Genomic DNA, 23,892 nt, shown 5'->3' with positions numbered 1-23,892 from the left:
TCCCGGTTTCTTTCCGCCCGCTCCTTCGCCAGCATGACCTGCTCGCAGTAGGTGCGGATGGCGGCGAACTCCTGGCGCCCTCTGAGCATGGCCGCGACGACCGCTTCGGGGGCTAAGCTCTCGCCGATTTCGAGCCATAGGACGCGTCGTGGTTCCGCCCATGCCGGACAGAACTCCAGCGTGTGTTGCGCCGTGTCCTCCTCTTCCTTGCAGTGGTGACAGACGGATGTCGCCTCTCGCCGAATCCTTAGCAGGTACTCGCCGAACACTCCGTGGCCGGTGAGCACCTGCGTCATCCTGAAGGTCAGCGGCGCTCCGCCTCGATCCCTCCAGGCCTCCCAGTTGGGAAGCACGGCGCGAACGGCCCGGTGCGGCCGCACGGCGTCCTCCTGGATCAGCTGCGAGCGCCATCGTTCCCACGTCTCCTTCTTCGCCTCCTCCCGGATGTTCGGGGCCGGCTGGCTGGCGGTCGATGGCGTCGGGCCCCTCTGGTGTTCGTACACGCGTTCGAGCGCCAGGGCTTACAGCTCGAACGGGGGGATGCCGCCAGCACGGTCGCCGACGCGTACGACGTCGTCCTGTAGCCTCTCGCTATGCGGATAGCGGTCGTCCTCTGCAGTCTCCGCAGCAAGGTCAGGCTGCGGCGACTGGCCGTCAAGCTTCTGGCCCAGACGGGTGCCCCGTAGAGGACTCGGGACCGAACCACTCCCTCGTAGAGTCGGCGGATTCTCGATCCTGCTCCGCCGATGTTCGGTAGGAGGTCGCACAGGGCGTTGGCTGCGGCCGTCGCCTTCGGGACCAGTTGCTCGAAGTGCGGTCCGAAGGTCCATCTGCTGTCGATCGTGAGACCCAGGTACTTCATCTGGCGTTTCACCGGGACCTCTTCTCCGCGGATGTTCGCCGACAGTCCGGGAGGAGGTGTTCCTCTTCGTCGCTGGTCGAAGAACCACAGTGCCTCGGATTTGGCCGGCGACACCGTCAGGCCGAGCCTTCGAATGGCGCGCACCGCGCACCGCGCACGCCACGGCGTCCTCCGTGCGATTCGCCGTGTCGTGCCACCACCGTCCCCCGGCCAGGACCAGGGTGTCGTCGGCGTAGCACACCATGCCTGCTCCCGGGGGCATCGGACATCGGAGGACGGAGTCGTAGGCCGTGATCCAGAGTATCGGTCCCAACACCGACCCCTGCGGAACGCCGCGCTCGATCCCTCTTCTTTCCTCCCCGTTCTTCCCGGCGTAAACGATGTATCTGTCTGTCAGGTACGCTCGGATGATCCCTACCAGGTACGCCGGGACCTCGAAGTGTCACAGGGCTTCCACGATCCTGGCCCAGGGGATCGAGTTGAAGGCGTTGGTGACGTCGAGTGATACCGCTACTGCCACCCCTTCTCGAGAGACCTTGTCCTCGGCCATGGTCTTCACCTTCTTCACCGCGTCCACGGTCGAGCGGCCGCGGCGGAATCCGTATTGGCTGTCGTGCCATCCGGGCGCCCTCTCGGTCATGTGAGCCTCCAGCCGGGCGGCGATGATCCGTTCGAGCATCTTTCCCACCTCGTTTCAGTTAAGTACTGCTTGGAAATCGATGGTTGTCGTCGATCTATGCGAGCATGCAACAGACGTGAAATATAATGCAAAAAAAAATCAGTGAGCAACCTTCGGTCAAAATAGAATCGTCAAAGATGCAATAAGCTTTCATAAAGTTAATGCGACTACCCGTTCTAAAGTTACTGCTGGATTGTTTCCAGAGAATATGAAATAGGACAGTCTGTCATGTTCTTCCGTCAATTAATCTTAAAGCCTTCATTAGAATTTCATGGAAACACAAATATCAGGCCGTGCGTCTACAACCTAGTTGTACAATTTGCAAATTACGTTCCACGGTATGATATTAACGATTTTTGTGGCATCAATCATATTACGGTTAGATTTAGTTTAAACCTAAGACTATATATATGTTTTAATTATAAACTCGTCAATAATACATTTCGCTACATCGCGTTCCAGCTTGAGGAAAGAAAAGGGTGAAATATCGTAATAAATTTTTGTATTCGATACTCTAACTTTAATTACAAGGAACACTCGGATCAATTAATTAAATACAACTACTATAAAATTGACATATTTTCTTCCAAATATCTACCTAGATAAAAATCGATCAAGGATCTAACTAAACTAACGACGCGTTTATCAATAAATATCGCATTGACGGTACATACTGATCCTTTTGGTTGAGAAATTGATCAAACTTGAAATATCAACGGTAGGTATATCGTAGCGACGATCCGAGGACGCCCTTAGATATCATAATATTTTTACTTATTCTTTTACGCGTTTTCTTCTTCTTACTAAGGATAAAATATCACATTTACATTGGCAAGGATCAAATTGACGTCAATTTCTTTTTCGTTGATTCGATGATCGTGAAAATTTTTACTTGACATACAGTACACTAATGATGTTGAAATTTTTCTTTAAATCGAACAACGCGCTAAAATTGGGCAAAATCGATTGAAATCCCTGTACGAAGCGAACGCTATAAAGTTCATAGAAAGTTAATAAGGGTTTGGAATAACGCTAACAAAATGGACTGTGAACTCGAGCACGCCCTACGCGATTCATTCGTATCGTGCATTAGGAGGAAATATCGTCGATCAAAGGTCATTCACTCCGTAGGCGGATACACGGTCAGATACACGGAGATTATTTGCGAAGGGCATAAAACAGCGAAGGGCGTCGTTAAGGGCATCGAAAGGAGAGCAACCACAACCATAGAACGCATAACGTAGATGGCATAGTAATGGGAACATAGGGGAACCATAATTCCATTGTACGTGCCTATCCATCCAAGCTGCTTGCGGGGGGTAACTCTCGCGGGAAATTCGAGCGTATTAAAAGTCTCGATCTAGGCCGGTTTGATAGATCGGCTGTCTCGAAATGGTTACCGACGCCAGTGTCACAGACGAAATTCGAGCAACTGTATATAACAAACCGAAATTCCGAACGCCTTATCGCGTGTAACCGTCCGGTCAGCATCTGTTCTCAGCCGCCTGAGTGGCATTCGATCACTCCAGCCGTTCTCCGAATTTTACACTAAGTATAAACAAAACCTTCTCCCACTCCAACGAATGGAAGAATATAAATGCTCCCTTCAAAATCATCCAGTCAGTCTAATAAAAAAATTCTTAACTAATCCAAGTATCGAAAGTGTATCATCGCGAACCGAAAAAATTGTATAAATTGAGTAAAAAATAAAAAGAACTTAATCTCCTTTTCGGAAATTAACAAGTTCCTTATTTTTACCTTAATTTTACACGACATTTTTGGCGATCCGTGCCAGGATCTATTCACTTCAGTGCAAACGAAATTACGATTTCGGCGTACGCGCATCATTGAAGATCGAAGGATCAACGGACCCAGTGCGAATCTTTGCTACTACGAGGCCCTGCAGCAACTTTCAACGTTCCATTACGGTGAAACTAGACGAGAGGACTACGGTCAGCGCAGAGCAAGCCTACGAATAAGATTCGGAATCTAAAACCAACCAGAGAGGAAACATCCCTGAGACTCCTCAACGGTCATAACTACTACGGTAAGCTGAAAAATCTGGATTCATTTTCACGATACCGTGTGAGAAAACCCAGTTTCTCAAGCGCTTCGAGTCCAAATAGCAACAGTAGTTCAGACTCAATAAGCTCAATTAGAATCATGCCCACATCACGAAAAGACAAAGTCGAAACTATTGAAACCGTTTCTACAAACGGAAGTACGGACAATTCGATTCGTGCCATACTCGACGTAATTCAAAAACAAATTGAAATTCTTGCGCAACGTGTAGAAGAGACACAACGGACGGCCGACAGTGAAAATAAGAAGCGTGCAGCGGAAATAGAACTATTAGGCAAAAATATCTCTAAAATAAAAATAGGACGCGACGCTACTACAGAACTAGGCTCCCTTATTACTATGGACGAATCTGTTGCCGCGAGAGATAGAACTTCCCCACCATGCGTTCCAATTCGAACAGAAGAAGACAACCATCCCTCTTACGAAGACCGTCCACCGCAATTCGCCTCTCCGAGCTTACGGGCCAAAGACGCGATAGTATGTATTCCGCAATTAAACGGCGAAGACAATATCGGAGTAGAAGAATTCATACGCGAAGTACGCGAATTACGAGCCATGTGTAGCGAACCCACGTTACTATTAAAAATGATTAAAATCGGGAAAATCACGGGTAAAGCCGCAATGGCCATCTGCAATATATCGATATACGAATACGGACACCTGTACGATGCCCTAAGACGAAACGTAGCCACCCAAGACTCTGTTAGAGAACATCAAGACCAGCTACGCGAAACGAGACAGCGTCACGACGAAAGTGTGCAAAGTTATATCATCAGGTTCCGCAGAGCACTCAATAAGTTACAATACAGTATAACGAACGAATACCGTGACGAAATTACTAGACGAGCTATGAACGACAGGATTTTAAAAGACTCCGTGATCGATTTTATCCGAGGCCTGAAAGGCGAAATAGGACAATTACTACTCGCCAATCCACCATACAATATCCTTGAAGCCGAAAAGAAAGCCACCGACATCGAGCGATTCTTCAGGGAAGATCGAAATCGACGACTAAAACCAATAGAACGATTACGACTTCCTGAGCAGCAACGACTAACAACCAATAATCCTAATCCGATCACTAAAAAACCAACTCCAACACCCAATCCAATGCCAAGAAGCTTCCGACAAACCGAACAAATACCACTTGCCCAAAGGACACAATTAAAATGCTTCAAATGCAACCAAATCGGACATGTCTCCAGTCAATGTAAAAATTTTCGAACACCCAGCCAATTTCCGAGACCACCAGCAGTCCACAATCTCGAGACACACAAGGAAGAAATAGAGGAACCAATAGACCAGACCTACGAATTAACGCCACAACAGGAAGACTACCCACAGTACTTTTACGATCCGACGGACAGCGACATAAATTCCTCATTGACAGCGGAGCAGGAATTAATATACTCAAGCGAAGATGCGTATTACGACCAAGAATAACAAAAGAACGGAAATTCTCGATGGGACACTCTAAATTTAAAACCAACGAACACGCTTTGATAAAACTATTTGGCAAAACTCTAGAATTATTTGTGGTAGAAGACAACTTTCCAATTATAGAAGACGGCATACTCGGTTTGCCAGCCCTATCTAAATTCAAATTTGAACTCTCGAATCAACAATTAAAACTTGACAATAATATACTTTTATTGCAACAGGAAAACGACGTACCTCCAAAACAAGCAGTGTCAAAAACAGTCTACCTGGAAGGAAAACCGACAACGATATGCTTTATCAATGGTGGTGAGTGCCCAGCCAAAATGACTAATTTTATCGAAAATTCAAATACGTATGATCAAGTCTCCACGTTTAAAGATTTAGTTAGACTTTCGCATATAGAGAAAACCCTCCGTGAACCAATCGAAAAGATATTGCTGTTCTACCTTGACGTATTCAATCTAGAGACCGACTTATTACCATGCACTAATCTTGCTAAACACACAATAACGTTAAAAGAAAATAAAATCATTAACACAAAATCTTACCGACCGCCTGAATGCCATAAAGAAGAAATCAAACGACAAATGGACGAAATGCTACAAAAGAACATTATAGAACCATCTGATTCTCCTTACAATTCACCAGTCTGGGTAGTACCAAAAAAGGCAGACGCCTCAGGGAAACAGAAATGGCGAATTGTAATAGACTTCAGAAAAATAAACGAACTAACTGACCAGGACGCATATCCATTACCTGACATAGACGACATACTATCTCAACTAGGCAACGCAAAATTCTTCTCAGCCCTCGATTTATCCTCCGGATTTCACCAAATCCCAATGGACATAGACTCTAAAAAGTACACAGCATTCTCCACACCACAAGGACACTATCATTACAATAGGATGCCATTCGGTTTAAAGAATGCACCTGCAACATTTCAACGCATGATGGATACCGCGCTAAGAGGACTCATAAATAAACATTGCTTCGTATATTTAGACGACATTATAATATTCGGACAGTCGATTGAAGAGCACAATAGCAACCTCGCGATAGTATTGCAACACCTACGCGAACTCGGACTCAAAATACAGCCGGACAAGTGCGAATTTCTCAAACCAGAATTAGAATATCTTGGACATATAGTAACCGCCGAAGGTGTAAAGCCAAATCCCAAAAAATTAGAAGCCGTTAGCAATTTCAAACAGCCACGTAATCCCACAGACATCAAATCGTTCTTAGGACTAGCAGGTTATTACCGTAAGTTCATCAGAAACTTTTCTAAGATCGCGAAACCATTGACCGAACTTACAAAAAAGGAGACACCATTTCATTGGACAGATAAAACCCAGGAAGCATTCCAGACATTAAAAGACAAACTCTGTTCATCACCCGTACTAAAATTCCCAGACTTTGCGAAACCATTCACATTAACGACTGACGCCAGTAACGAAGGTATAGGTGCAATCTTATCACAGGACGGACATCCATGTTGTTATATCTCGCGAACTCTAAACCCACCGGAACGAAATTATTCCACTACAGAAAAAGAACTTTTAGCAATAGTATGGGCCGTGAAACGCCTCCGACAATATCTGTTAGGACGGAAATTCCTCATCCGAACCGATCACCAAGCACTAAAATGGTTACAGAATTGCAAAGACCCCTCATCACGCTTGATGAGATGGCGATTAAAACTAAAAGAATACGAATACGACATAGGATACACGAAAGGAAAAGATAATACTGCAGCCGACGCACTATCTAGAATACATGTTCTGACCAGACGACGCGAAAATTTGAACATAGAACTCGATAAAAAATATCACGATTGGGAAAAATCTACCGACGCGTTACCCAAAATTCTCAAAATGACTCCGAACCGTAAATCTTTCTATCAATTATCCAAAACAGAGCTAGGAAATTACGACAGAATCGAATGGTTAACTAAATTAAACGAAATTATTCATATAAACGAAAAGATAGGTATAGGCGACGACAGTTTCACAGAGACCGAAAAGAACGCGATCAAACAAATTTTACTATTCCTGAACGACACCGTAAAAGAATTAAATTTTGCATGGGAACCAATTCAAACATATAGCGACGAAGAAATAGACGAATTATTGAAAGAAAATCACGATTTAGTAGGACACCCCGGTATACAAAAGACATACGATCGCATTCGTGAACGGCACAGAGTACCAGATTTGATGAAACGTATACAACAACATATAGAATCATGCGACACCTGTCAAACATCTAAAACTACACGTATCAGACCGCGCGAAGAACCTTGTATCACCGACACACCCCTCGAACCAAACGATAAAATTGCTATGGACTTATTAGGCCCACTGAAAAAGACGAAAAAAGGCAATCAGTACATTCTATCCATACATGACGAATTGACAAAATACTTAATACTCGTACCACTAAAAACTCAGCAAACGGAAACAATTTGGAACGCACTCTTGAATCATTACATTTACATCTTTTCCGCTCCAAAAAAGATATTAACTGACCGCGGACAGAATTTTATATCTAGTTTAATGCAACAGTACGAAGACGCGTTTAAAATCAAACATATCAAAACGACATCCTTGCACCCACAAAGTAACGGATCTTTAGAACGGACACACGCAGTAATAACAGACATGTTAAAATCGATACAGCGAAATTCGGATGAAGAATGGGACGATCAACTTAACTTTGTATGCCTTGCATATAACACAATGATACACGACTCTACTGGTTACACGCCATTCGAACTCACATTCGGACACCAAGCCAATCTTCCCTCCACAATATCCAAGAATCCCCAACGCACATACGCAGACGAAGTCACGTTCCGCAAAAAGGAATGGGACTCTAGACTCCGACACGCTCGCGAAACATTGATCAAAAGTAAACAGCGATATCAGCGCGATCAAAAACGTAAAATTATAAAACCTCAATCAGTTTTCAAAGAAGGAGACTCTGTTTTAATACATAACGATCATAAAAGGCATAAACTTGATGTGGAATGGTTAGGACCGTACACGATTGATAAAGTATGTACTCCATACTATCTGATTCAAGACAAAAAGATACACGGTAATCGTTTAAAACCTTACTTTCCAGGTCGACGCTCCTCTTTGCCGGAATAGTATCCGCGCAAATAAATATTACACCATTAGAAGGAAACTCTGTATTCGTAGAAAACATAGGAAAAGGATATTTATACAGCGACACTGCCAATGTAATAGTAGGATTAGACACTAGCGACATATACGAACAGATAAGCGCAATAGAATCATATAAATTAACAATAGACTCACGTGCAATCAGCAAACAATACGTCGAAGAGTTAGGCGGATTACAAAATCGCATCAATAACCTAAAACAACTCGCAAAACACTTGAAAGCGTTAACACATACCCGGAGCACACGAGGTTTGCTTAACATCATAGGTTCCGTATCGAAAAGTCTGTTCGGGACTCTCGACGATGATGATCTTACGCTCATAAACAAAAATATGGACAAACTATTCGATGATAATAATAAAATCAAGACCATAATAGCTAATCAAACAGCACTTATTAGAAAAATTGTAAACTCAGAAAACCTAAACCACTTAGAGAGATCATATAGTGATATATTAAAATTACAACAGCAGGCAAATATCGATAGATCTATGCTTAAGATGATCATGAAAGTCGACACCGCGATGCAAACTTTACACTTCCAATTAGATGAAATACTTAACGTCATGATATTAGGCAAACAAGGAATAATTAGTCCACAAATACTTGACCCCAATGAATTCATAGAAAATTACGCCAAGGCAATAGGTAGCCAGATGTACAACACCGCGATTTCTGCCAAAACCGAACATTTTCAATTCATACTCGACATCAGTGATCTTAAAATCTTCACAATAGATGACAAAATATTTTTCAAAATCATAGTACCTTTAGTCTCTAACACAGAATGGAACATATTACAGATATATCCTATCCCGAGTAAAAGAAATGGAGTATTTTTGGCTCCAGTAGTCGAACATCAGATATATTTAATCTCAGGTCTTTCATTTATAAACGCTGATATCGAGTATTTCAACAAACTTTGTAAGAATCGAGCCGGAACCACTATATGCAAACAAACACTACCAATCCATGACAGAAATTCAAAAACCGATTGTCGCAGCGAAATAATAAATTTCAAACCACACATTGAACATTGTCAAATAACTGTACTTAAGATTCAAGACATTAGCTTTATACCGCTCAAAACTAGCAACTGTTACATTGCGATACCAGCAAATCCGATAGAAATAGACACAATTTGCCAAACGAAACATACCTTACAAAAACTTGACAAGCCTTCCATCATAAGAGCTAACACTTCTTGCGATATATTGTACAAAGACGAACACATGCGTATAGGCGAAACAAAAAACGAAGTCATATACGAAATCAAAACAAAAACCCTAGCGCTCAAAACAAACGATAGTTTCACTCATCTATTAGATAAACTCGAGCGAGCACCGAAAATAATAGATAATTTACAAGGCTATAAAACAACGATCGATAAAATAGGCGACGAGATAGAAACTCTTAATTTCGAACACAGAATTAAAAATATACAGTATTGGGGACTAACCACGCTCCAGATATTAGGGTACATAGCATTAGGCATACTAGGTATATATGGATTAAACAAAATAGGGGTATTCAAATGCATCAGGAAATGTATACAGAACAAATTATGTATCAATTTATTTTGTTGCCGAAATGAAACTGTAATCAACAGCCACAATGCGACAGCCCCACCAGTACCACTCACCCTGGGCTCAACACCCAACATCTATATTCCAACCAACACATACCACTCAGATGGAGAGGAGGAATCAGCTGTAATTTTCAAGCCACGTCAAGTCCGATTCCACAAAAGTCTTCTGAAGAAAACTTGAGGGATCAAGTTCAATCTAAGAAGGGGGGAATGTCACAGACGAAATTCGAGCAACTGTATATAACAAACCGAAATTCCGAACGCCTTATCGCGTGTGACCGTCCGGTCAGCATCTGTTCTCAGTCGCCTGAGTGGCATTCGATCACTCCAGCCGTTCTCCGAATTTTACACTAAGTATAAACAAAACCTTCTCCCACTCCAACGAATGGAAGAATATAAATGCTCCCTTCAAAATCATCCAGTCAGTCTAATAAAAAAATTCTTAACTAATCCAAGTATCGAAAGTGTATCATCGCGAACCGAAAAAATTGTATAAATTGAGTAAAAAATAAAAAGAACTTAATCTTCTTTTCGGAAATTAACAAGTTCCTTATTTTTACCTTAATTTTACACGACACCAGCGTCGTTTTAGACCGCATCCCCTAAAGAATTCGTTCATGTAGTTGGAAATCGGCTCTTTTTCTTGCTTTTCACTTATTTTTATCAATCAGGTTATTTCCTTTACAGAGACTACTTGGAATTCTGCTTTTTCTACCAGATGGAGCATGAAACACGAGTAAACGTCGAGTAATCACGTAGAATAGAGTAGACTTTACGAGTTTGCTGGTGATTCAGAAAAGTAATTTGTCAAGAACAACGTCTCGAGTTCGTTTCATACACTTTCGTTCACGAGTCGATCGATACATCGAAACATACGTTAGATAAAACAGGATAGTAATAAAATATCGCAAACGATTAATACGATTTTTCCCTATTTTCCTTACAATACAGACAATTGATAAGTATCGATATCATTTCGTACGTAAAATACACGTGAAATATACTAAAATGTGTTTATCCTAGGTGCGCTGAGAAGAAGTCTCCAATGACATATGGACAGTAGTGTAAAAAATATCAGTGATATTACCTTTAACGGTATGCGGATACTTTCTCGTAACATGACAAAGTCGTATCTCTCGAAACGATAAGAAATACAGGAAAATTTTATTTAATAAAATTCGATGGTTTCGAAGTGGCGCATCGTGTGGTATGAAAGTAGGAGGAGCGTTGTAAACATTTCACTTGTATCATTTTGCGTTCCAAACGTTCTTTTTCGTCTGTATAAATAAAAAGGTACCGAGAATCTTTTGTTAATATTTAACACGCATATATTTAACAAAAAATGTCAATGTCAATTAAGTTTTGTTTTATAAAAAAATGTCTTATTCGAAAAGTTGGATATTACTGTATTGATAAATTCAACAAAAAGATCTCGCTGGTTTTCTATAAAATAGCGAATATGACCACATCGATACGAACGAACTACCGCTACGTGTCACGCGTGTGAAGTAATTTAACATATTTTCGGTGCCGGTGATGTACAGACTTTGTTAACTGACAAGTGAATAAGTGTTCTAGTTAAAGTGCAGAAAATGTAATAAACTAGCTTCGTATATCTCACGGGAGAAACGTTTTTGCCTATATCAGAGCGAAACAATGAAAGCTTTTAACGCGTCAAAATATGCAAAATTATTGTTAAAGATACGATATCTCGTTCAAAACACACAATATTTTGTACAATAAATTTCAATTTTACACGTCACTTTATTTAAAACCAAAGAATTTCCAAAAATTAATTTTAGATTATGTTTGGCTATGCAATTTGCGATATGAAAGACATAAAGCAGAAATATATAACATAAATGACTTTTACTAAATATTTTAACAAATTTTATTTTAAAAATTACTCGATTCGTTCGTTTCTAGAACAAGAATATTTAATATAATATCGCGCAATGAAGTTTACATTCTCAATACCAATATAAATAGTTGTTGTAACATTTCTGTAATATCGTGATGTAATATGTTCACAAAGAGTGGACAATAGAGATGTTAATCAGACAGAAAAGACGATTGTGGCTTAACTTGAACTATTCATACCAAACGTACAGAAAACAGCGCAATCCACACTCTCTCGGCAACGCCACTCGCAACCTCCGTCTCCGCTCGACTCGCGCTCTGTTTCTCGACTCGCACACTGTTTCTCGACTAACACTCTCTGGCCGTTGTCCCATTCTGTTGTCCTTTTCCTAGGCCCACCGCACACGTGTTCCGCAGACGCTCGTGGCCAGGGTCACGTAGGTCTTTTCCACGAAACTATGCACTTGAAAAGACCGATGACACATTGATGGGCCCGACGGCGCCTCGGCTCTCGCGACACTGTTCATAGTTCGTCCGATATTTCCCAGGCCTTTCGTCCACGATACTACATTTCTGATATATATTTCATTGTAATTTAATAAAACATATATCGATTATGTTTATAATAACAGCCAGTTGTCATTTTTTATAGAATTTTCGTTCTCATTGAGCGAAATATCAATGAAACGCTTGTACGTTTATTGAGCGCGGAAAGAAAAAGCGGAACAAGGCGACGGTAGTGACTAATGATAAAAGTGCTATTTAAATCGCCGTCAATGCTATGAATCGTTTACATTACTTTCGAGGCGTGTATTTCGTTTTCTAATTTGTATTACATTTAAAGCGTTAATCGAATAAAAGCGGTGCAGCGTGTTCGTTGCAAATGACGTTTCTTCTCCTTCGTCGTTCTCTTCTGCAAAGTCATCAACGGTTGCTTGTTCGTACGAAAAGATTTACGTAATTTGCACACACGTTGATGCTCCCTTTGCAATTACGGAAGATGTGGTTTTCCATCCGTGTTTACGTCTCTATACATATTTCTATGTACACGTATACAGAAGAGTCGATGAATTTTTTAAGATCTAAGATTCACGGTACGTACACGGCAATCACATCTTAACATACACGAGCTGAAACAGAAAGCATCAGATTTCACGGAAACAAGGTGTTATTAACCCCTTCGGACTCTTTCGAAAGTTTCCGCAAACAGTTCACGTAACGTTAATTGCGTCAGAAACATTTCCATTGCCGATTGTGTTTAGTCAATGGCTTTTCGCTTAATTGGAAAACGTACTTCCGAGTGAAGCAATTAATGCCCGTAAATGGGAAAAGTAATCGACCGAGCGAAGGTCGACGTTAAATATTCGTCACTTATTCAATCCCATTGGCTTTCGCATTCTTGCTCGTTCTTTCCCGTTCTTGCCCGTTTTTCCCCTTCTTTCTCCTCGGTGCAATGAACTTTGCCATGTAAATCGAGAGAAACAGATATGAAATAGAAATAAACTCGCCCTTTTGTCAAAAGTATATGGAAAGATTTATGGTCGAAGGTGATTTATCTCGAGATGTACTTTAGGTGGATGGTTTTATTTTTGGTAAATTATTTTCAAGTCCATGAATCAAAGAACGATTCCATGAATCGAATAACAGAGAAAAAAAGCGACGATGAATGTTTCGTTTAATACCTAGCGTGAAAAAGAACGTGTGGTGAATTATTAATAAAACTAATCGCATAAATTACTTCGCGCCCAAAAATAAAAAATCGAACGTTAACGGTCTGACAATTTGATAAAACGTTTTCTATTCGATTTTTCACGATTAACAGTAAAAATAGCAAAAGCTAACGGAGTAAGATTAACGGAAAGAATTTCAGTTTTTTCCTAGTTAAATTAATTTGTAGAAAATTAACTTATATTTGTATTATCGATAATTATTTCATAATCACTCGATGAAATATTTAAATATTATTATCTGTATCTGATTTGAAATTTGATCGATTTTGTTTAGGGGAATTCCATACGTTAAGAAAATTAATTACAATTGCTCCAATAAGGTTGAAAAGCACGTGAAACTAAACGACAGCCTAAATTCTTGCGAAACGTTTAATAGATGTTCGTACGAATCGGTAAATATGTTGGATCTCGCGCTAACGAGCGAAATAAACCAAGAGAAGATAAGGAGAAAGCTCGGAAATTTTAGGGAAGGGAATGCAAGAAAATCAGATTTGCGTGCTTCCGCGAGATTATTTTCGTGGGAATGGGTAGAAATCAGCGGAGTGCCGACGTCGACGTCGACGTCGCGCTTCCTTCCCCTTTATAATGCCGCAAAATAATAAGAATTTCGTCTGCTTAGTCCCGTGGGTGCTTACATTCCTATTTATGACGACAGTATCTCGGCCTCTTTATGCCAGCTACTAGCAAATATGCACGGCTCGATCCCCGAGTTGTCGAGTATTTTCTTCTTCGGACTTCCTTGTCCAACCTTGCGGCAGAGCAACGATAATGGAGACAAAGTTACGCATTCTCCAGTCGATTCGCCCATTCTCGTCTTTTTCATTTTCCGCTTAGCAATGATAGAGGCGCAAACTGCGTAATCACTGTTGGAATACAACGATATCAGTCGCATGCGGATAGAGTGTCTGATCGTACAGATTCTTCCATTCGTTGCCCAGCGCCATCCCCACCAGCGTGCGTTCGTGAGATGCACCACGGCAGTTAGCACGCTTTTTCAAAAGGACGCCGGAAGAAGCGTGAGGATATGGATGGAACATTCTAGACGGGCACGTCGAGAAGCTACTAGAAGGTTCTGTGCCACATGTGACGCCACACAGACACCCACACAGGTCACACTCATTACTGCATAGAGAGTGGGGCTCTAAACCTTTTCAAGGGCCATGGGTCACTAAGCCAGTCTGTGAATAACTAGCCAACTGTCTACATTCCAGAACGCACATTTATAACTCTCGAAATAATTGTTTAATAAATATCACATTGTATTATTTCAACATAAACATTGTGTCTTCCACAGAATATTAATCCTAATTCCAAGATTAAATTCTAACAATCACTCGGGCCGATTTCCTCGGCAAATCACCGTAAAGTACCGAGTCTTTTAAACTTTCAACGGCCTTTAAGGTATTTCGAAAGCTATCCATATACATTTCGCACGCGTTGCTACATCATACACAGTTACGATATATCGCGCGCTCGCTTCGCAAATATTCATTTCTTTCGAAAAGGAAAACGGTCGTCGAGTTTTCGTTCTTCCGTTCTGAATTTATTTACGACATTATCGCGTATTCGATGGATATAGTATAAATATCATTAGTAGTAGGAGTATACTTTTACCATCGCGTATATAAATTTCCTTCAAGACTCGTAAGGTTGAATAACGTATACGTATAGTTGAAGAACTGAATGGTAAATATTGGATATTCCAAAGGCGAAGAAGCTTTCCACCAGAGAAAAAAATAAACTACATTTCCCTTAATATCAACACTTTCGTCATTTATCATTTTTAATATCATGTTCTTTCAATCGCGATCGTGTTTTGTTCGCACGCTACTTTCAACTCGTTCGATTTTATCCAATGTGTACTTCGATAAATTCCCTGTTACATCTCGTTGTCACGTGACTTGAACAGCGTTTAAAGCTTCGTTTGGTTGGCCGTATCGCAACAACAGCGTCCCTTTCATCCTCGCATTTATCTTCCTTGCTCGTAAGTTCGCCGGCGAGCTGCGCGCCTCGCCGCGTCGTCTCTCTTCACATTTCCATTACGATAAGGACCTTAGTAGCTGCGAGGACATGGCATATAGCATAATAACTAGCCATGAACAGCACAACACGCGGCCGCTTTATTTCACCGTTCCTGCAGCCTGAAATATCTCGACCCCCTGAAATCACTTCACACTCGCTTCCAGTAACTCGCGTCCCTCCGGCTTCTCTCTTCACCGGCGGTTCTCCATCCGCCTCTCTCCTATCCGTAGCGGGCTTAATGCGCGTAACGATAACTCATTCGAAACTCGTTCCGTCCGGAGAATGGCTCGCCGGATCGTACAGCCAAACATGAAAATAGAATCTCTGCTCGATTTGTTGTCAACGCGATACCCAGGACACGTGCGTGTTACCGTAAGGTAACGATCGGCGTGAGTTACGCGGCTAGCAACGGACTTACCAGCAAACTTTCACTTACCAGCTTAACAACGACAATCGTTTACACGCTGAAATATCCGCTTCAAATTTTATAAATATACGCTATATCTCAATCTCGATTAATATATGACGCTAGATGCCTTGGTAGTACGGTAAACACGAAAGCGTAAGATCGGCGTGGGACGAGCGTTTTCTTTCTCTTTTCGTATCACGTTCGCTTAACGTATGACACGCGTACTCTATCTTTGTGTTTCTATGTTTACAAACGAGCCACGTAACGATTAATCGATGTGATAGCTCGCAGTAAATACAAAATGCAACTTCTGTTTAATGATAGAAGCGGAAACGAAGCGATTCAGAATCTGATCGAATTCACCGAAGAAAGTAAAATACACGATTGACAAAGTAACACAACGCTCTTAATTAAAACGCGCGGTTGACACGCCGGTAACTTTCGTTTTAAATATAATACGTACCTTCGATTACATCGGGGCAATTATAACTTGTAAATAGTTTATGTTAGATTCTTCGTGAAAGTATTTTAAGATCTCGGCATAGATTCCATTAATGTATTTCCATTCCAGCTTAATAGTTAAGTAGAAGGTTAACGGGTCCTCGAGCCAATTGTGCTCTTCCGAGGGGAAAAGAACTAATACGGAGAAAAATAACGTGGAAGGAGATAACGCGTGGAATTAAAAATTTCTCTCTGTTGTTTCAAAAATTGGGAAATCTTCTAAAGAAACGCTGTGTCGGAAGGGACTCAAAGGTGGTGACTAGGTTAAGTGAAACACTTTGAAGCAAACCGTTTACCTTAGACTAGACCTGGCCAAACTGTGGTCTCCAAAACGATTTTTAGAAACTGGTATGCGAGCAAAATACGAATTTACAAAAATTCAACGATAATACCAAAAATAGATACCTTATTAGCGTAAATTAACTGAATATTATGATTATATCTTAAATATCGTTTTATTCGAAGCGAGACTAACGGGAAATCAGAAATTTTCTTCGATGATCCTCGTATTAAGTATAAATATTATTAATTTTTGAACAGAGAAGAAACGTTCCGTGGAAAAGAATGCCGTTGCCAAATATTTCGCCTTCTTTTTATTTTCAAGCTACGCAAATCGTAATTATGTGTTATTTCGCTTTTCGCGTTAAAAACAAAAATTAAAATCAAAAGAGATAGGATAGGCATGTTACGTGGGATAAAAAATTACTTAAACCATAAGCAACGAGAGAATTTCGTTTGATTTTAAGGAACATTATACGCACTGTTACGAGGCCAGATATATATTAGTCCAAATACGATTGTATTGTACAATTACTAGTAGGTTGAATACATTAGATAAGTAAAAAGAACGACAAGTAAAGAATGCGTAAAATTAAATCATGGAAATTCATCTAATTTTTAACATTGTTCCCTTCGTCCCTCCGCTATATGACACGAGGAATTCGTGTAAAAATTCGTCTTGCGGGATAGAATTACATCGATTTGAGTGCGTTTTGCCCCGATCCTTTTGGCAATCGTCGGGCACACATAGGTACAAGATTTCTTTCTGCCGTTAAGTACGTGAGCAGACGGAACACGCGGAACGCTACACGTGACACGTTATGTTCTCCCGCGTTTCTTCAGCGCACATTCGTACAATACGTTATATGTTCCTCGCTGGCAAATCCTGCTCGGTCGAACGATTTTCATATCGAGGGAAATCGTTTCTTTCACGAATTCCTTTCCGGCTAATGCACCTTTTACAGCTTAAGGGACGACGCGGTGCAGTTAAAGTTCACGACTGAAGCAACTATTCGAGGGTGGCTTCTGCGTGAAACCGAAATCATTAACGGTTAATCGGGCAATATTTCTCTGGACGGTGATTTTCCATCGATCGCGTTCAATTTCGTCGCAACCGATAGAATTCTTTCCTCTTTTACCACTCTTCTTCCGCTTCCCCCAAGGACAGCCCCCTCCCCCCGCCCTCTTTACTCTCTTTCAGAGTGATACACGAAGCGATTTTGGGAAGGGAGACGTGACAAAAAGTTTTAGCTCTGAAAACTGATGCTATATGTATCGGTGAAATTGGATACCGTTATAGTTTTCAATCGAATTAATCACGAGTTAATTTTGGCCATACTATATTTTCCATACATCGGTTGGTATTCTTATATTCACACAAGAGTTCTCTGCATTCGTATCTTTTAGCTGGAAAGCATTAATTCTCGGTATTACGAAATCATAATTTGCGTTCGAAAAAGATATTTCGATTGTAAGTTTTAAAAACCTATCGTACGAAAGACAAAGAAATCGTAAATAGGGCAAGCACGATAAAGTACGAGGCACGTGACATTAGGAGGATATAGATCATCGTTTTGCTAGTTTCGAAATTTGTTGAAAAATACGGAGTTGCTAAATCACGAAATCGTGAACTGTATTTATGAATTTTGATGTCACAGTTGCGTACTATTTGTCAGATTCGGTTCACTTTTGTCGTCGTTAATATTATTTCAGTACAGAAGATTTCGTTCATTCAATTTTTGTGTTTATGCGACTATTGATTTGCATTTTGTATTTGGCAAGATAAATGTTAAGACCGAATTGCTCGGATAAAATAAACAGAGGCGAAGACTTTATTGTATACGCAAACAGCATTTAATTCCAGACTGAACAAACGCTAGATACGAATATACACGTATAAATGTGAAAACACGATAAGAAAATAATGTCACTGAAGAAAAAACGTTAAGTATGATAAGAATCAATGTCTAGTTATATGTATAGGTAATTTTGACTTGAGAACTAGGCGAGATTACGCGGTGGAGTTTTGGTCTTGTAGAAATAGGTAATGGAATAGGGATATGGTATATGTATATACATGCATGCCTAGGTAGATATTACATGATCAATACAGCAGAGTGGGAACTAGTAGTAAGAGGAAAATCATGTAAGACATAGCACATTTCAGAAAAAAAGAGACGAAAATGTAAGAACCGAAGAATGTGTAACGTGATTTTAAAAATTAGAATCCGTAATAACTTACTATTGATCATCGAATGTACAATAATTATTGGCAAGATCAGGACGGTACTATTACTTTCGCTAAGAAAGAAACCAACATCTCCTAGAACATATAAATATTATAGTTGCAAGCTTTAATCGACGAAACGAATGCTGTACTCGTGTATTTGTTCGTTTCTACGGTAAAAGCACAAATGCTTTGTGTCGCTTAATGCGGACCGTTTGCTTTGAAAGTCAGCTTTTATCATTAAAAGAGAGCAAATAATTACTTGAAAATTAGCAGAACATTTCTATATAATGATATTTCAATTCCTTAAATTATCTACGAAATCTTGCAACTGTAATATGATTAATATTAAAAATATTCGAAACTTATCTTATACGCGGATAACGCTAATTATCCGGCTTACAAAGTACCACTTACAAAATATCGATAGATGTATCTAAACCACTCGAAAGTTTTCCACTCGTTCTATCAATCTTCGTATATCTTATCGGAAATCATTTCATTTCTGAATCGCATTAAAAATTCTCCGACTTTCGTGTCAGATATAAAATTCTTAAACGTTTGCGTCGGACAAGTATCTGGCGTATGAATTTTTATCTTATTCGTTCATAATTTATCCAGCAGCACGTTAATTTTTCAATGACACGGCTGCTGCTATACTCGTATGCTGATTATAGAGAAAATGCCGACAGACTGAAATTCGTTCGCTAAGTAACGAGGCTAACTCAAATTTTCCGGAAAGCTCGCAGCTCTGACACAGAGTAACAAGATCGAGTGTAACCAAGTCGAAATCTCTTCATCTGCCGTGTCGACACGCGCTGTCAGTCGTTCCGTTTCGATGCCTCGCCGCTATATATGGAACGAGAAGTTGCCAGACTATCACCAACCCCATCACCTACATCCTCTTCGCGTAGTAAGGATCCTCTTAATTGCATGCGGTAATTATTGTTTACGTGGCAAATACATCAGTGAGCCTCTATATCACAGATGTTTCGCGTAGAATCTTCCTAACTAGTTTTGCCTTTTAATCTCGCCAACAGCCATCTTTCAAATTCTAACCAATTCGATTTTCGCGTAAATCAAATTGCGAAATATGAGGAAATAATGAACGTTAAACGATCATATATATACAGGGTGGTTGGTAACTGGTGGTACAAGCGGAAAGGGGGCGATTCTATGCGAAAAAAGAAGTCGAAAATATAGAATAACAATTTTTCGTTCGAGGCTTCGTTTTCGAGAAAATCGACTTTGAATTTTCGCTCGGCACGCGTGCACTTTATCGCGTCTCGTTATAACGGATCTCACTGTAGATTTTTACAAAAATTTAAAAAAAGAAAAATTAAAAAAAAATTTTTATTCTATATTTTTGAGTTCTTTTTCGCGTAGAATCGCCCCCTTTCCGCTTGTACCACCAGATACCAACCATCCTGCATATTTCGTAAGGCTTGTTTAAATAGCGTATACGGTAGAATTTCGTTTATACCAACACCAATTTTTTCTAATTACCTATGATTCTTCGTTTACAATAGTTCAGATAAATGAACTCAGTTGACAGAAATTCGTTTAATTCTGTTAATTAATTACTAGCTAACTAATTTCGTCCAAATAAATGGAATTCGTATAGACGGAGTTGTAACGCGATAAGAAACAAAGAAAAGAGCTCCTCTGGACCAGCAAATAGCAGACTATAAAAAATGAAAAAGCTCGCTCTCTAAAATAATAATAGTTTTGAAATATCCGAGCGATGCACGTGAAAGCATCGTTTATCGGTGGACATTAAAAGGTACATAAACGCGAAAAAAAAAGAAATAGCGCGATAGGTAAGGTAAGTAGCGATATGGGGATAGCTGCGTCAACGGGAAGAAAAGACACAGAGCCACGTAGAGTAATAAAACGTGCGCCGGAACGACCCCTGGGCTTTCAGCAACACATCTTTATCGGTCTCGCTGGCCGTTCGTGTTCCTTATTCCATCGGTGTTAGCTCGGTTAGCATCATTAGTGACATTAGTGTCTGTTTTGTTGACGCAGTCGGTGTTGGTATTGGCGTACACCTGACGGTTGTGTTCCGAAGCGACGAGTGACCTGTGCAGGTTCGCGGCAATGTAATGGAATAAAAGTGATAGACGAAACGAGATACGACGCGTCCAGAAAGGGAAGAAATTCCAAGCGAAACGACTGCTTTCCAACGATCTACCGACAATGTTAAAAGAGTAGCTATCCTTGACTTATGAGAACACCATTTCCTTCGTCTTACAGAGTTATCGGAGGAATTGAAAGTGCCATATTTTCATCGGTTTCTATGGCTTTTTGACGGAAAGCTTCGAGATCCGGGTATGAAAGAAATATACTTAGAATATCGAAGAATTTCTTGTATCGATCACACATTGCTAGATAAGAAACAGTCACTGTCATGGTTTGATAGTGGAGGCATTTGTTGTATCGTTCGATTTCTTTGAGAAAATTTATGCAGCCGATATTTTATGTACTCAATTCGATAAACGCACAAGTTCGGTCTATTTAATGATCGAACGGTTTAAAAAGTGTTTATTAATCGATATATGTATAGCGAAAACGTTAGATCCCTATTTTTCACATTTTTTTACATAACGGCAAACGATAAGGAAATTAAACGATTGACAGAGTAGCCATAGAAATGGTGTTGACGTTTAAGAAGACGCTCCCGATATTGTGAACGTGAAATCAACAATTTGTCTCCGTTAATAAACAAGTCTGAAGATTAACATAGAAGCGAATTACAGGCGACCGATAACGAAATAAAGCTAAAACAGCAGAAATCATATTTTCTTGGAGCACCGACAGCGAAAGTCAAAGAAAAGAAAGTCTAAGTTTCCTTAGAATCTATAATTTTGTCATCGACATACATACACATATACACAATGGCTTGAGTACAGTTTTCATAAAAAATATTTTTCTTGTGGATTTTATAAAATATTTATAGATGTATTCCGTTGTTGGCTGACTCGCAGCCTCGCGATTACAACGTAATATTTCCTAGCGATATAATTGTACGAACGACAGACGGTATCACGGACATAGAACGCTGCTCGATAACGTATAAAGTGGCACTCATCGAATTCTATAATCGGATATAATCCAAATCAATTACGTAAAATTGCATCCCATTCCTTCCAATAGATTTTATTCCAACTAAGAAATCAATCTGATTTCGAAGATAATATGTCACTGTACGATTTTCGATATGATGGATAATGTTCCATCCTACTTTGAATTCCGTCGTTCGACTGTCGCCCTATATTCCGATTTAGCGTTAATCGTCGCGTTTAAAAACAGCATTCAGATTATAGAACGATACGACATATTTATTCCTAGCTGTTCGGTAACGCCGTCTCTGGAATATAACGAGCATAATATCGAAAGCAACGATGAAAGGGTACGACGCTAAACACTTCAAACTTCGATTAGTATAGTATAAACCAAGGTACTGCTATCGCTTGTTTATACGAATCGAGCATCGTTAACGATGCCACAAATTCGTAATGCGTTAACATATGATGTATGTAAACGATTCAAACGTTCGTATTTTAAAACAGATATATCTATCGCTTATCTCGTAAATTTATGAAAATGATACAAATGCTGAGTTAATCGCTTGTAATTAGGATATATAAACGATTATAGTTTTTTAGTTTCCGACTTGAAAGTGGAAAAGCAATAGTTGCAAAATAGTTGCAGAAAGAAAGATCGTCCTAATGAATTGAAAGATCATTTGCCAGAAAAATAAATGATTTGAAATGAGAATGTAGAACAATTGTCACAAGGTCTGAATATACACTTTAATATAGGACAGATAAATAAACATCCGAGTCACGTATAATTATAGATATCGTTCAAACGTTGCAACGAAATGAATAAAGTTACGATTTCTGAAGCTTGGACGTAGAAACGCGAACAAGTTAGTTTCTCACGAATAATCAGGGAAATAAGTGTGAAAATAAGAACGGTGAGGTAGCGGAAAAAGCGCATGGAAAAAATTTGGAACGTAAGGCCATAAAGTTTTGAGACGTTATAATACGTGCGTTGAGCATTACTGTTAAAGAGCTATAAGGCAGCTCGTCCTGCACCTGCTATGTTGAACGTTATACTTTGTACCATCCTCCCAGTAGTTGACAAGTTATTACACCTACGTTGTATACAAAGTATTATCTCGTATCGTACTTGTAAAATATGGCCTTCCATTATATTAAGAATTTTCCAGCAAGCACTGCTATATACTTGTTTTCCAGTTTGCTGAAATAAAACAATTTAAGTCAGCGAAGAAGACCGAGCTATCGTAGGCTTTCGCGAAATTTATTGCGTAACCATCGACAAAATTTCGTGGAATCTCAGTGTCCTAACTGATGCTAACGATGACGGAAGACCTAAGCGATGTTAACGTTAATTTAACTATCAGAAAACGTATAAAGATTCGCTGTCCAATAATCAAGGATAGATCAAGAAATTGTAATAAATATATAGCGTTGTTGGTAGTAAAATGTCATTTTAACTTTCCAAGATCGTCTGTTCAAAGTTAATGTACGAAATTCGAACAAATTTTGCTTGTTCCAGATAACGGGTAAAATATTTGCATCTTGAAATTTCTAGTGTTTAACGAATATCTAATGACACTTTTAGTATTGCGAAGATTTAATCCTAAATAACGATGCATGAATAAAGGAAAGCTAATTCTTTATAAGGTATATGTCGTAGGAATTTATACCACGTATGTACATGCTTTCCAGACTAATTTAAATTTAGATTAGCAACGAAACTAAACAAGTTTTAGGTATGAGGAAAACGTAAGCCAAGTATACATTTCTTTGAAAATATTCTTGTACGATGTTTTTTTACGAGAAGATACAATTAAATATTCGTACGTGGTTGTAAAGATTAGATAAATATTATATGGACACCTCCACCCCTGCCCTCCCCATAATACTCTTATAGTACTCTTACGACACAAATTCACCCTCTGATACCGTTTGAGAATTCCCCATGCAAGAG

General features: G+C 39.9%; 1 long non-coding RNA gene across 1 annotated transcript in view; it reads right to left on the bottom strand.

Moving 5' to 3' along the window:
• Nucleotides 1-203: 203 nt before the first annotated feature.
• The window catches only part of LOC143304621 (uncharacterized), a 79,236-nt gene continuing 55,547 nt past the window's right edge, over nt 204-23,892 (bottom strand). The window contains exon 4 of the long non-coding RNA XR_013061297.1: nt 204-1,596. This is a non-coding gene — a long non-coding RNA (uncharacterized LOC143304621). The remainder of the gene's footprint in view (nt 1,597-23,892) is intronic.

This window comes from Bombus vancouverensis, unplaced genomic scaffold (genome assembly GCF_051014615.1).
Source record: "Bombus vancouverensis nearcticus unplaced genomic scaffold, iyBomVanc1_principal scaffold0043, whole genome shotgun sequence".
Taxonomy (NCBI): Eukaryota; Metazoa; Arthropoda; class Insecta; order Hymenoptera; family Apidae; genus Bombus; species Bombus vancouverensis.
The sequence above is the reverse complement of the archived record's forward strand: the minus strand, read 5'-3'. Positions and strand labels throughout refer to the sequence as shown.